Source organism: Zingiber officinale, unplaced genomic scaffold, assembly GCF_018446385.1.
Source record: "Zingiber officinale cultivar Zhangliang unplaced genomic scaffold, Zo_v1.1 ctg72, whole genome shotgun sequence".
Classification (NCBI taxonomy): Eukaryota; Viridiplantae; Streptophyta; class Magnoliopsida; order Zingiberales; family Zingiberaceae; genus Zingiber; species Zingiber officinale.
In genome coordinates this window covers 608,867-624,057 of record NW_024589968.1, presented here as the reverse complement: position 1 = coordinate 624,057, position 15,191 = coordinate 608,867, and the positions used below count along the sequence as shown (strand labels likewise).

Here is a 15,191-nt window from a genome sequence, read left to right as displayed (position 1 = left end):
TCGGGGTTTCCGCGACGCGAAATACGGTTTTCGCGGCCCGAAAAACCCAACACCCCCATGATCCTTGGACGCACCCCTTATAAAGGGAAATAACCCAAGGATTTGATGGGCTTTTCCATTAAGAGTAGTGGAGAACGTGGGCATGTTCCCACGTTCCCATTTCATATAGGATCGACATCTGAAGCCGACTAGTGACGAGATGAGCGAATCGGGGGATCAAACCCACAAACAGCTTCGGTGAAAAATTTGAACAGCTTACGAGGGTGTGAGATGGAGAGAGGGTGACCGACGGACGAGAGGCCCTGCTCGTCGACGCAGCTGCAGCGGCGAAGCAACAAACCTTAACTAGCTCCAGAACAAAATCGCAAGCAACAAGACTCTCCGTTCTTTTCCGCGGCCAAGGAGAAGGAGACATGAGAAAGATCACGGTTTGTAGTGTACTCTCGCCTCTTTTGAAAAAAAAAACTCTAATGGTCATTTAGACCAGGTGGAGTTGTACTCTCGCCTCTATTTACAAACAAAAAAAAAACTGCAATGACCTTTTATACTAGATGGAGTTTACTTGTTAGGGTTTAGAATTTAGTCCCATATCTTTTGTTTTTGATTGACGGAGTGGAACTAGTGCTATAAAAGAAGAGGCTATGACACTTTCTTATTCATACCTTTCTCGGCCTTTTGGCTAAGATCAAGTGTAGTATTTGTTCTTATCAATTTAATATCTGATACGTGGACCACTGGTTCACTATGATATTAAATTATTTTTTGTTTTGGGAGAGATTATTACAATAGCTTGCTATTGGATCCTTGACGTGTCATCCCTGTGTTGCACTATTGCAAGGGTTTGACACACCTGACCAAGTTAAATTTAAATTTTAAATTAAGTTTATTTTTAAATTATTAATTACAATGCATGAAATTAAATCTAAAATTTTAAATATTTAAAAATAAATACAAAACAAATAAAAAATTTGAATTTTTTACCGATTTAATTATTATTTTTTAGTTAATGAATAAGAAATATTAAAATTAGAATTGAATAAATTGATGTTTTCTTAGATGAAATTTTGAAATAATTTAATTAAAAATTTAAATTTATTAAGTTATTCAATTGAATTGAAATAACATAATTAGTGTGGTTTATTTTTTTAATTTGGTAAGAAAAAAAGATTTTACTCCGCCCAAGAAAGATAAAACACATACCAAACAACTTTCTAATAGGGAGGACATTTAATCCTTAGGGAATAAAACATGTAAAACACCTGTATCACTCGAATACCAATTTGGCTTCACCGTAGGGGTAAAGTTTGGTTCAAGTTTGGCTTGAGGTTGGTTCGTTTAAATGTTATCAAGTTCTCAATTGAATTGGTATCAAGTACTCAACTTTCGCTGACTAATCCTGGGATGGTCAATCCAGCCATAAAAATTTTCCACTTGTCCATCAATCCAATGTTCTTAGATCAATCGTCCATTAGGGAAAATTCATCCGTTAATTCACCGAGATTTAAACTCGATCCTTAAATATTTGGGAAACTAAAAGTGTCCTATCATGGTACTATTACACAAGAACAACCTTATTTATTGTTTGAAACTTATTCAATTATTTATTAAATTTAATTATTTTATTTTATTTTATTTTATTTAACATGTTTATAAACAAGTTATTGATGATCATTATTCACCAATATACTTGTTCAAATTTATTCATAAATTTTTGAAGCATGTCCAATTAATTAAAATAGTGTTGTATTGAACGCACATAAATAATTTCATATTAAATTGAACACCAAACTTATTTTTGAACCATTGGTTCTTTTACCGCCTTATCTGACATGCTTGGGATATGCAACGAGGGCACAATGATAGGGCACGCTTGGGATGTGTACCGAGAGCACAATGTTGTTACCATCTCGATGATCTTGAACCAACTCCAGACCAATGCTTTGGATAAATAGTCTCGCTCAGTCAAACTGACAAGTAAATTGTTCGGTCACACTGAAAGAACATGCCAAATGAAAGACCATGGGAAAACCCTAACCCTACGGTCTATGGCCCAAACTATAATGAATTTTATACTGGGTGGAGTTTAGAGTTTAAGGTTTAGAATTTAGTCCCATATCGTTTGTTTTTGATTGACGGAGTGGAACTAGTGCTATAAAAGAAGAGGCTATGGCACTTTCTCATTCATACCTTTCTCGGCCTTTTGGCTAAGATCAAGTGTCGTATCCGTTCTTATCAGTTTAATATCTGATACGTGGACCATTGGTTCACTATGATATTAAGTTAATTTTTATTTTGGGGAGGGATCATTATAGTAGCTTGCTATTGGATCCTTCACGTGTCATCCCTGTGTTGCACTATTGTAGGGGTTCGACACACCCGACCAAGATAAATTAAATTTTTATATTAATTAAGTTTTTTTTTATAATTATTAATTATAGTGCAAGAAATTAAATCTTAAAATTTTATATATTTAAAAATAAATACAAAACACATAAAAATAACTGAATTTTTTTATTGATTAAATTATTATTTTTCATTTAATGAATAAGAAATTTTAAAATTAGAATTGAATAAATTGATGTTTTCTTAGATGAAATTTTGAAATAATTTAATTAAAATTTTATTAGGTTATTCAATTTAATCGAAATAACCTAATTAGTGTGGTTTTTTTTTAATTTGGTAAGAAAAAATGAATTTACTCCGCCCAAGAATGATAAATCACGTACCAAACAACTTTCTATAATAGGGAGGACATTTAATTAATCTGTAGGGAATAAAACAGGTAAAACACTTGTATCATCCGAATACCAATTTGGCTACATCGTGGGGTAGAGTTTAATTCAAGTTAGGCTTGAGGTTGGTTTGTTTAAATGTTATCAAGTTCTCAATTGAATTGGTATCAAGAATTCAACTTTCACTAACTAATCCTGGGATGGTCAATCCAGCCATAAACATTTTCCACCGGTCCATCAATCCAGTGTTCTTAGATCAATCGTCCATTAGAGAAAATTCATCCGTTAATTCACCGAGATTTAAACTCGATCCTTAAATATTTGGGAAACTATAAAAGTGCCCTACCATTGTACTATCACACAAGAACAAACTTATTTATTGTTTGAAACTTATATAATTATTTATTAAATTTAATTATTTTATTTTATTTTATTTATTTAACATGTTTATAAAAAAGTTATTGATGATCATTATGCACCAATATACTTGTTCAAATTTATTCATAAGTTTTTGAAGCATGTCCAATTAATTAAAATTGTGTTGTATTGAACGAACATAAATAATTCCATATTAAATTGAGCACCAAACTTATTTTTGAACCATTGGTTCATTTACTGCCCTATCCGGCACGCTTGGGATATGCAACAAGGGCAGAATGATAGGGCACGCTTGGGATGTGTACCGAGAGCACAATGTTGTTACCATCTCGATGGTCATGAACTAACTCCAAACCAATGCTTTGGATAAATAGGCTCGTTCAGTCAAACTGATAAATAGATCACTGAAAGAACATGCCAAATGAAAGACCATGGGAAAACCCTAACCCTACGGTCTACGGAGGGCTCGAACTATAGGAGAATAACTCGAGGGGTGATTAGCTTGCGGGTTAGATTAACTAACATGTTAAGATGCTTTCATACAAGGAAGCAACAGAGTTGGGAATGTAGGCAACAAAGTTCTTTAATATATTTTGCAATGGGAAAAGGAAGCACAAAGGCCAAAGTAAGATTGACTACTTTCCACATCTCATCCCTACAGGCTATTGCAAGTAGATATAAAAGAAACAAAACGAGTTCAATAGGATGAACCCAACATATCAAATGAGAACCACCAAAACCTCAAGAGTAAGATGCATGAATTGAGACTTCCTCCTCAAAATATGTGACAGTACGACTGATCATGTCTGAAAATTGGAAAGAGGGCATGCTGGCAATGGTGACTTGGTTATTGATTGGAATAAGACTTTTTACTATGAGAAAAAGTTTTCCTTTGATCTCGCACACACTAAAACATGCAAAAAAAAATGTTAGTGCAACATGCAAAAAAAATGTTAGTGCCCAGAAATCAGGGGAAGTCTTTGGCGATAGCCCTCCGATGCTAACGACGCAAGGCCTCTACGAGTGGCGGCCATGAGCACAGCCACCGGCCAAATCAGAGGCAAACTCCGTGGGTGTCCCTCAAGGCCTACGACGTCGACAATTGGGGAAGTTCGCAACATGGACGCTATCTTTCCATGTGTTGACAACAGGAAACAAAATCGATCGGAGCGGCAGCAAACTAGAGCAAAAGGAAGGGGTAGCAATTTTAAACAGGAGATTTTTAATGCATTTATATCTAACTATGTGCTCTGATACCATTGTTGATACTCTAAATGCATGAATCAAAACGAATTAAAATGGTAAACACTTACAACGATCTCCCTCAGATATACAATCGGCGACGATTGGACCAGCTGTCGGAAGAGCAATCATAGGATTGGAAAGCTCTCCATAATTCTACGAACCAAATCCCACCGTCTCAAATGTTCTCCTCACTCTCTTGTTGTCTCTTTCTCTACACCGTGAATCGTTCCCCATGATCCTTGGATGCACTCCTTATTAAGGAAAATAACCCAAGGATATAATGGACTTTTCCATTAAGAGTAGTGGGGAACGTGGACATGTTCCAACGTTCCCATTTCCTATAGGATCGACATCTGAAACTGACTAGTGACGAGCCGAGCGAATCGGGGGATCAAACCCACAAACAGCTTCGCCAAAGAATTTGATTAGTTGATGAGGGAATGAGGCGGAGAGAGGGTGATCGACGGAGGAGATGTCCTGCTTGTCGACGCAGCTGCAGCGACGAAGCAACAAACCTTAACTGCCTCCAGAACAAATTCGCAAGCAACAAGTCTCTCCTTTCTTTTCCGCGGCCAAGGAGAAGGAGACATGAGAAAGATCACGATTTGCAGTGTACTCTCACCTCTTCTTAAAAAAAACTCTAATGGCCATTTAGACCAGGGGGAGTTGTACTCTCGCCTCTATTTACAAACAAAAAAAAAACTGTAATGACCTTTTATACTAGATGGAGTTTAGAGTTTAGGGTTTAGAATTTAGTCCCATATCGTTTGTTTTTGATTAACGGAGTGGAACTAGTGCTATAAAAGAAGAGGCTATGACACTTTCTCATTCATACCTTTCTCGGCCTTTTGGCTAAGATCAAGTGTAGTATCTGTTCTTATCAGTTTAATATCTGATACGTGGACCATTGGTTCACTATGATATTAAATTAATTTTTCTTTGGGGAGGGATCATTACAGTAGCTTGCTATTGGATCCTTTGCGTGTCATCCCTATGTTGCACTATTGTAGGGGTTCGGCGCACCCGACCAAGTTAGATTAAAATTTTATATTAAATTAATTTTATTTTTAAATTATTAATTACAATCTATAAAATTAAATCTTAAAATTTTATATATTTAAAAATAAATACAAAACACATAAAGTAATTGAATTTAATGAATAAGAAATTTTAAAATTAGAATTGAATAAATTGATGTTTTCTTAGATGAAATTTTGAAATAATTTAATTAAAATTTTAAATTTTATTAAGTTATTTAATTTAATCGAAATTACTTAATTAGTGTTTTTTTTTAATTTGGTAAGAAAAAATGATTTTACTCCGCCCAAGAAAAGATAAATCACTTATCAAACAACTTTCTAATAGGGAGGACATTTAATCCTTAGGGAATAAAACACATAAAACACCTGTATCACTCGAATACCAATTAATTCGGCTTGAAGCAAAGATTTTATAAAAGTTCGGCTTGAAGCAAAGATTTTATAAAAAAAAATTAATTCGAACCTAACCCCAATCTGAATACAATTCGAAATCTTTAAATATGAATCTAAATAATTCGACCAACTTGAATAACTTAATTAAAAATAATTTTTTGCTTGTTATTTTTATTATAATTTTTTATTTTTATCTCAATAATTTATCATTATTATACTAGCTTTAATATTGATATTCATAATTTTAAAAATAAAATTTGATTTAATTTTAAAAAGATTTATTAAATCCTAAATTTAGGCCAATCCTAGTCAATCTGGACTCCGATCCAATCCTAGTACAACTTAAAAATCCTCCGATCTGAATATGAAAATTTCTAATTCAAGTTGGATATTTTTCGGGTTGACTTGGATTTACGGATCAGATTTATTTTTGACATCCCTAATTATAAATTATTAAGAAAATTTAATGAAATTTTGTTCCTAGTTCTACTATATACCCACACAACTCAGCTACCAGCCCAATGTGTATGCTATTATAAAATTTATATAAACACAAAATATATACCATGCCAGGCCAAACAAAATCTATATATATTTAGATATTATTACATTTTTAATTTGAAATTGATTGATAAAAATTTTTATATTTTAAAGTTTATTTATTTGATTAATGAGTTTAATATTACAGTTTTTTTAAAAAAATTTATTTACAAATTTAATAACAAGTTTGTTAATAAATTTAGTTTACAAGTTTTGTTTGTGAATAAAATTTTTGAATAATTTAAAATCTTTGTTTTTAAGAAATTTATTTATTTTTTTAATGAATTAATCAAGCTTATTTATTTAATTCATATCGAATAAATATAAATAAATGATTATCGAGTTAAACACTAAATTTTCTCATAAATGTTTAATTTATTTTTGTTATCGAATATATAGATAGTGGAAATTGTATTTGAATTTTAAAAAAGATAAAATTATGATGTTATTTCTAGATCTCATTTGATCAGTTAAACTTATGAGTCTGAGAAATTTCTATCATTTTGATTTTTTTTTCTTATTGTAATAGAAAAAAAAATATTGTTATCCCTCATAATTTGTCAATTTTTTTAGAATGCATCTTTATGGTTTTTGAATCATTCATTTACCTTTACAATAGTTTTAATTTATTGAGTGCAAGTTTTTTTTTCAATTAACTTAAGCCATATAAATTTAGAATTTCCATTATTTTTTAATGTTACAAACTTATATTTGCAATTCGTATACATGTCATAAAACCAAAAAGCTAATAATCTCTTAGAATTTAACTACCATGTTGGAGATAGAGATGTTCTTTCTATATATTACAAGAAGTTAACAAGTTAATGACGAGTTCCTCTAACAAATAGATCTTTGCCATTAGATGATCTCGATAGGTTGAGTACAAGCAATGAGTCCATTTTTGCCCACCATATCAAAGATTGAACTAATTCTATCATGCCTTATCGCGTCTTGAATTGGTTCGCTCAAATCATACATTTTTTATTGTATTGATACTGACAAATCTAAGATTTGCACCCTAAAAGTAAGTTAATTTGATAGGAATATTATAGCGAGGATTTGAGTTATGAAGTCTGATTTGTTGATTTTTGATGAATGTATATATTTGGAATGCAGAAGAATACTTTTGAGTCGCGAGATTTATCCCATCGCCATTAGTGTTCAATCAACCTAATCATGGATCGATACCCCGTATCTCCATAAAATATTTTATTAGTTTATGTTTTTTATTTTGTATGTGAAAGTTATAAAACTCTTTATATATAATTTTATTATTCTAGGTACTCATTTATGAGAAATTCATGAACATACAATAGTGTTAATTTTTTTTTAGAGTTTAGGTTAAAAAAGTGAACATTTTTTTTTAACAGGTTTTCGTTGATGATCTTGAATCGATAACCAAGGTTATCAAGAATACCTCCAACAAAACACACCCTAAATGATCATCATTTGCGTATGCATGGGTGTGCAAGATAACAAAACACTATAAATATAGTTTTGATATTCTGCATACCTTACTCTGCACATCTCTTGAGTATCCAATTTATTTTTTAAATTTAATTTTGTCACGCCCCAGAGGAGTTCCTGTCCGAGAAAATTTCGGCAGCATCTCTCCTGTACGGCGAACAATCTGAAACTTCTACATAACACATATACCTCAGCCACAGGCGGCTGGAATTATAACAATAAATAAAAATAATCACCACGCAGTTTATATAGATATTCAGCATCTGGCTGTCACAACCACACAGTTAATAATAGTAATCACAAACAATAGTACTCTGACTCGAAATCCACCCTACTCAACTACACTCGAAATGCTCAAATCCGACGAACTCACCTCTTCTGCCGTCCAGGCAGGCATGTAGTAGAATAAAACCAAATCATACCAAAACCATCAACTATAAGAATTCGTACAAAATCCATAAGTAAAACCAACACAAGACTAAGTTCAAACATAGTCAAATAAGAAACAAAACAATCAATCAAGCAGGTAACATGTATCGGGCAGTGATTAACCGAAACAAATAAGAAAACACAATTAATGCAAATTGTTAATTTCACTACTAAGCATATCAAAGACAATAAGTCAAAAGTACCCGCCTCCGAAAATAGAAAGGTCCAATCTGACTCCGAGATACTCGTCTCGCGTCAAAGTCCTGTGTTAAATCGCACAGTTTAGCTAATTTAATTATAAACAAATAGCTAAACTAATTTCTAATCCACTGACCCGTTAGGGTTAGTTTCATTAACCCCAACTATACCATTATACAACTTCTAAACCTAAATCAATAATTATTGCTAACACAACTAGCAATAATCTAACACAAAGATCAAAACCATAAATCTTACCTAAATTCACAGCCTGTGGTTTTCTTGATTCCCGGTCGCAAAGTGTGTTGCTATTGACAATTAAGTAGGCTGCTAAATGGGATAGCTGCCGGAACCCAAAATCATCCACAAACCCAAACTCCTTGCTGGTTACTTCACTGACCACAAATCAAGAACAATAAAAATCCAAAATCAACCCAATTCCAATCAAAGCTAGGGTACAGAGCCTAAAATCTGTGATGGACCGAACCTGTGGTCGGCGACAATGCTAGGGCACAGCGTCGGCGAAGCAAACTCGGCGGCGGCACAATCCAAATCTAGGGCACACAAGATGGAGATTGGCGGCGCTGCTGTGAGGAGAGCTCGGCTGACTGTGTGTAAAGCCCGAAAAATTCCCGAATTTATTTTAGAAATATCCTATGATTTCTCTAGATTTTTAGGATATTTTTACATAATTTTTGGAGTACCGGAAGTAGCAAAAACAAATTAGACGAATAAAAAGGCTTAAGCGGGAATCGAACCCGGAACCTCTCGGGTCCGCTAAACCCTTAGTTAGCTTTAGTAACCGGTGAACCCAGCAGGGCCGTGCTGAAAGAAAGGAGAATCAAATAAATTTATGTTAGAGTCGGGTTCAATTGAACCACTTAATATAAATTAGAAATATAAGTTGGGTTGGTTTTATTGGTTCGGCAGCCCCTCCTCACAAAGAAAACCTCACGCAACTCTCCTTCTCCCGTTTCTTTCTCTCGGCGCAACCAACAAAGCAAAGGAGACCTAGGGTTCCTTCCCTAGGATCGTGTGTTCACTTTCCGGCGACAACACCAGCACGAAGTCGGTTCTTCTCTGCGAGAGGAACGCGAGGACGTAAGCGGTTCGTCGAACGGAGCAGTTTTCCGGAAAACCTAGCGGATAGAATCGTAAGAAAACCTTGCGATTGAGGTAAGAAACCCCTCACCTGCAGTATAATTGCTCTCGCTTGTTAGTTTTGGCGTTAGTTCAGTAGTTCTACAGTTTTCAGTTTTAGGGTGTGCTTGTAGTGCATACCAAGTATTCGGTAGAATGCCCAGTTCAGAAGGATGCACCAGTAGGCGTCCTAACAGCATGTAAAATGTATTAGAAACATTTTATTCAGCTTATTATCAGTTATTACAGCTATATGGATCAGATATCCATTGGGTGGGCTCCCACAGTAGCCTCTAGGTTCAGATAACCTAGCTCTAGGTTCAGATAACCTAGAACAGCAAAGTAAAATAAAACAGTATTCAGTATTTTACTTTTATTCAGATGGCACTGTACTTTGATCAGATATCCATGGGCTGGACTCCTACAGTCGTCCCTAGGTTCAGATAACCTAGTAACCCTGCTGGATTCGGAACTTGCAATCCCGGGTCTCGTAGGGATGCGCGCACAGTAAGTACAGTTGCCAGGGCCCCAGCAGCATGTTTAGTATTTTCATCTATTATTATATATAATTTTCCAAATATGGAATCAGGGATGGAAACACTAACTTAGTTTCAGTTTCAGTTAATTATCTCAGTTAAGTTTCATGATTTGAGTTCATGACCAGTTAGATGTATATGCATGACCAGTTCAGTATTCATGCTTAGTTTTAGATACAGTATGCTATGCTCCGCTTGTTTGTATGCCATGATCAGTTCAGTACATGTTTGTATGCCATGCCATGTTGCCATGCTCAGTTCAGTTTTCAAACAGCATGTTTTAAAAACATAATCGCATCGTTGCATGTTTTTATGAGATAGATGGTTTCTTACTAAGCTTCTTAGCTTACAGATGCTACTTTTCTTATACTGCAAATACCGGTAAAAGAAAAGTGGACTAGCGGAGGCTGGAGGGCAATGCTACGATGATGTGTGTGTGCAAGGGGTCTGGAATAAAGATCCTTGGGATCTATACGCTTTTATTTCAGTTTTAGTACTTAACATGTCTAGTTTTATGACTTAGTCTGATTACTAGGTGTTATAGCTTAGTAAACTATGTCTTGTTTAGTTTATCATGTTTAGAATGTTAGTATTTACATGCTAGAGTGGTTTTCATGTATCTAGAGCTTGTGTATGGGATTTTTGGCACGATCGGTCGGAAATCGAAATTCGATTTCGTTTCAGATTATCGAACACGGATCGATCGCAGACCGATCCGGTTACCTTCTTCGGATCGGTCGGACCGATCCGATGGATAGATCTGATAGCTCATGATCTCCTCGATCGGTCACCGACCGACCCGGATCGAGCGAGGCATCCAGGCGTCTCTAGGTGCCGGATCGGCACCGATCCAGACACTGGATCGGCCTTCCGATCCGGCCTCCGGATCGATCCATCGATCCGGCAGGCACGTAATCACGGCAGACACACCTGGATCGGTCTTCCGACCGATCCAGCCTCTGCTGGATCGGTCCGCAGACCGATCCAGCAGGGCACAGAATCGCGACAAGTTTGATCGATCCGTTGATCGAACAGCAGCTAGCTGGGAAGTCATCTTTGAGTTCTAGCTCAGATGGGAGGTCAAGTATCCTCCTTAGTACATATACCCCAACCGGAAAGGTGTTGAACCCTTCCTTATAACAGCATGGGTGTACCAGTTGTCAGTTTAATAGAGTCAGTTAGTGAAATTTTATTTTACCCAGTTTCCGCACAGTACAGCACAGTAGCTTCAATAGTTAATGTAGCGATCCGGCTCACAGCTTAGTACCCAGGAGTCGGGACGTTACAGAGTGGTATCAGAGCAAGTTCCTCACTTCCTACACACACATCAGCATTGTGCCTACAGCTTCCAAGTAAGAACATCTCTCACTCAGTTTTGTCTTCAGCTTTCATATCAGTTATATGTGCTTTCACGTTTGCTCTCATGTTGGTAGTTAATTAATTCATGTTTACAGTAATAGTATTTAACATGTTACCAGTAGTTAACTATAACATGATAGCCTAGTTATATATATATATGTATTCTCTGCTATTTAGAAAATGGTACGAGGACGTCCAGCTAAGAAAGCATCAGCGGCTGAGCCCCAGCAAGAGGCAGGTGCCTGACCTTAGACACTTCGTAAATAAATTCTTTAATTTCGCTCGTGGGTCCTTACAACTCCCCCAGTCACTCCAGTACTGAACCTCACGACTCCAGTAATCACAAAGGTTGTACCAGCTCAGCCTGCAGTACCAGTCCCAGTAGCCCCAGTAGCAGGGGCTAAGAGAGAAGCTTACCTTATCCAGTGGCAGAGAATTAAGCCCGAGAACTTCTCAGGCACCAGCGAACCATGGGATGCTCAGGCATGGTTTAAAACACTGGAAAGCACGATGGAGCTTCTAGACTAGCCAGAGCACGAAAAGGTGAAGTGTGCCTCCTTCTGTTTAACAGGAGACGCACGCATGTGGTGGGAGCGGATTAAATCGAAGTGGCCAGTAAACCAGATGACATGGGCCAACTTCGAGAAAGAATTCTTCGAGGAATTCTTTCACATGCAAGTCACGAACCGACACTATGACGAGTTTACAGAATTTCGTTAGGGCAACCTATCAGTTCAGGAAGCCGTGAAGAAATTCAACAGGTTGGCCCGTCTGTGTCCAGAACTAGTTAGCACAGAGAAGGAACGAGTACGGTTGATGCTGAAGATGCTCAGACCAGAGATCCCAATGAATGTGGCTGGTGGCGTTCATAGGCCACAAACCACAGAGGAGCTAGTGAGTAGTGCTCTGATCACCGAGCACTATCAGCACAGCATCACCCAACAGAAGCAGGTTTCAACAGAGCCCAAGGGACAAGCTGGCTCAGGTACTCAGCAGAAACAACAGGGACATAGCTCCAACTGGAAGGGGAAACGCAAGGCAAGCAGTGACCCAAAAGGAGGGCCAGTTGGAAAACATTCCAGACATCCCAAGTGTGCTATTTGTGGGAAACATCATCCAGGAGTTTGCCGCAAGGGTACGCGAGGTTGTTTTGAATGTGGACGTGAAGGGCACATGGCTAGCGGTGCAACAAGAATAGTCTTCCTCAACCTACAAGATGGAGCTCAGCCTACACCGATGTATGTCGCCTTAGATGGTCCATGATCGGCAGATTAGAAGCCCCCACCAACACGAATGCCGGATTTTCTCACCGACCGAGAGGACGAGTAAATGCCTCGACAGTTGTCACAGTCGATCAAGATTTTACAAAGATAATGCAACCGTCTTATTCGAATCTGGGCAACCCACTCTTATGTATCCGGGCGTTTGTTCCAGAGTTACTCAATAGTCGGTTTCGACAACACTACCCTCGGGAGACATTATGGCATCTACACACTGGCTCGAGCAGTGCCAGTCATTATAGCAGACATCTGATAGTGCTAGAAATGACTGACTACGATGTCATCTTTGGAATGGATTTTCTAATTAGATACGGCGCTTCTATAGAGTGCCGTAAACAAAAGGTCATATTCCAACCTGACGAAGGAGTACAGTTTGAGTACATAGGAAAACCAAAGAGAAAAGCCAGGAAGTTTCTCTCAGCATTGAAAGCACAACAGCTATTGGATTCAGGATGCATGGGATTTTTAGCAAATGTAGTCAACACCAGCCAGGACAAGAACCAACAGCTATAAGAGGTTCGAGTCGTTTGTGACTATCCAGCAGTTTTCCCTGAAGAGCTACCAGGCTTAGCACCAGAGAGGGAGATTGAATTTGAGATAGAGCTCATTCCCGGCACAAATCCAATTTCCACGGCACCGTACCGCATGGCTCCAGCTGAACTGAAGGAACTTCAGGATCAACTACAGGAGCTTCTTGACAAGGTTTCATACGCCCTAGTCACTCGCCATGGGGAACACCTGTGTTGTTCGTGAAGAAGAAGGATGGAAGAATGCGCCTATGCATAGACTACCGTGCCTTGAACCAGGTCACAATTAAAAACAGGTACCCTCTCCCCAGGAAAGATGACCTGTTTGATCAGCTAAAGGGAGCCACAGTGTTCTCTAAAATTGACCTTAGATCAGGATATCACCAGGTTAGAGTCAAGAAAGGTGATATACCTAAAACAGCTTTCAGGACCAGATACGGACATTATGAGTTCGTAGTCATGCCTTTCGGCGTGACAAATGCTCCAGCTACTTTCATGGACCTCATGAACAGAGTATTCAGAGAATACTTAGACAAGTTTGTCATCGTGTTCATCGATGACATTCTTATCTATTCAGGCACTCAGGAGGACCATGCAGAGCATCTGAAGACAGTTTTGTAGATCCTTCAGCAGAACCAACTGTACGCCAAATTCACGAAATGTGAATTTTGGCTAGATCAGGTAGCCTTTCTCGGTCACATCATCTCCAAGGATGGTGTTATGGTAGATCCCAGCAAGATAGAAGCAGTAAGTAACTGGAAGAGACCCAGGAATGCCAGTGAAATCAGAAGCTTTCTGGGATTAGCAGGCTACTACAGGAAATTCGTAGAGGACTTCTCCAGGATAGCCTCCCCACTGACAGCTCTCACCAGGAAGAACAAGAAATTTCAGTGGACAGAGGACTGTGAGAACAGCTTCAGTGAACTAAAACGGAGATTGACCAGTGCTCCTATTTTAGCTATACCAGAAAACACAGACAGCTTCGACATCTACAGTGACGCCTCTAAATTGGGATTAGGAGCAGTACTGATGCAGCAGGGCAAGGTGATCGCCTATGCCTCCAGACAACTCAAGGATTATGAGAGGAACTATCCTACTCACGACCTTGAGCTTGCAGCAGTGGTGTTCGCTCTCAAGATTTGGAGACATTATTTATACGGAGCTCAGTGCAGAGTGTATACAGATCATCAAAGTCTGAAGTATTTCTTTACTCAGAAGGATCTGAATATGCGACAGCGCAGATGGTTAGAGCTGGTCAAGGATTATGACATAGATATCCTCTACCATCCAGGGAAAGCTAATAAGGTAGCAGACGCACTCAGCAGGAAGTCCAGTGCTACCTTATTATCTTTAGCAGCTATGTCACCACCCCTAAGGAAGGAGATTACAGCTTTTAGTCTCGAGCTTATAGTCGGGCAGCTTTCCACTATGTCCTTAGCATCTACCTTGCTTGATGATATCCAGACAGCTCAGGAGCAGGACCCTGAAATCCAGAAAATCAAGCAAGGGTTAGCAGAGGCAGAAAGTGGAGAGTTCAGAGTGTCCGCCAGTGGGGTAGTGTACTGTGGTGATAGACTTTGTGTTCCAGATCAGGAGGAACTACGAAAATAGATTCTAGACGAGGCTCACAGGACTCCCTATGCGATGCATCCTGGTTCCACCAAAATGTATCAGGATCTAAAGAAACAATTTTGGTGGCCTGGGATGAAGCGAGATATCGCCAGATACGTCAGCATCTGTCTAACCTGTCAGAGGGTTAAGGCAGAACATCAGCGACCAGGAGGAGTTCTGCAGCCGATCCAGATTTCAGAATGGAAGTGGGAGGATATCTCTATGGACTTCATAGTGGGATTACCCAGAACCACGAATGGTTTTGATGCCATCTGGGTAATAGACAAGTTGACTAAATCAGCCCACTTCTTAGCTA

The 15,191-nt window shown here is 38.0% G+C and overlaps 3 non-coding genes across 3 annotated transcripts; all 3 read left to right on the top strand.

The window, feature by feature from the left end:
- Positions 1 to 658: 658 nt before the first annotated feature.
- Positions 659 to 855, top strand: LOC122037710. Its single transcript, XR_006127723.1, has one exon. It is a non-coding gene; the product is annotated as a U2 spliceosomal RNA (small nuclear RNA).
- A 1,328-nt stretch (positions 856 to 2,183) lies between these two features.
- LOC122037696 lies at positions 2,184 to 2,381 on the top strand. Its single transcript, XR_006127710.1, has one exon. It is a non-coding gene; the product is annotated as a U2 spliceosomal RNA (small nuclear RNA).
- A 2,805-nt stretch (positions 2,382 to 5,186) lies between these two features.
- LOC122037680 lies at positions 5,187 to 5,383 on the top strand. Its single transcript, XR_006127694.1, has one exon. It is a non-coding gene; the product is annotated as a U2 spliceosomal RNA (small nuclear RNA).
- The last annotated feature ends 9,808 nt before the right edge of the window (positions 5,384 to 15,191 follow it).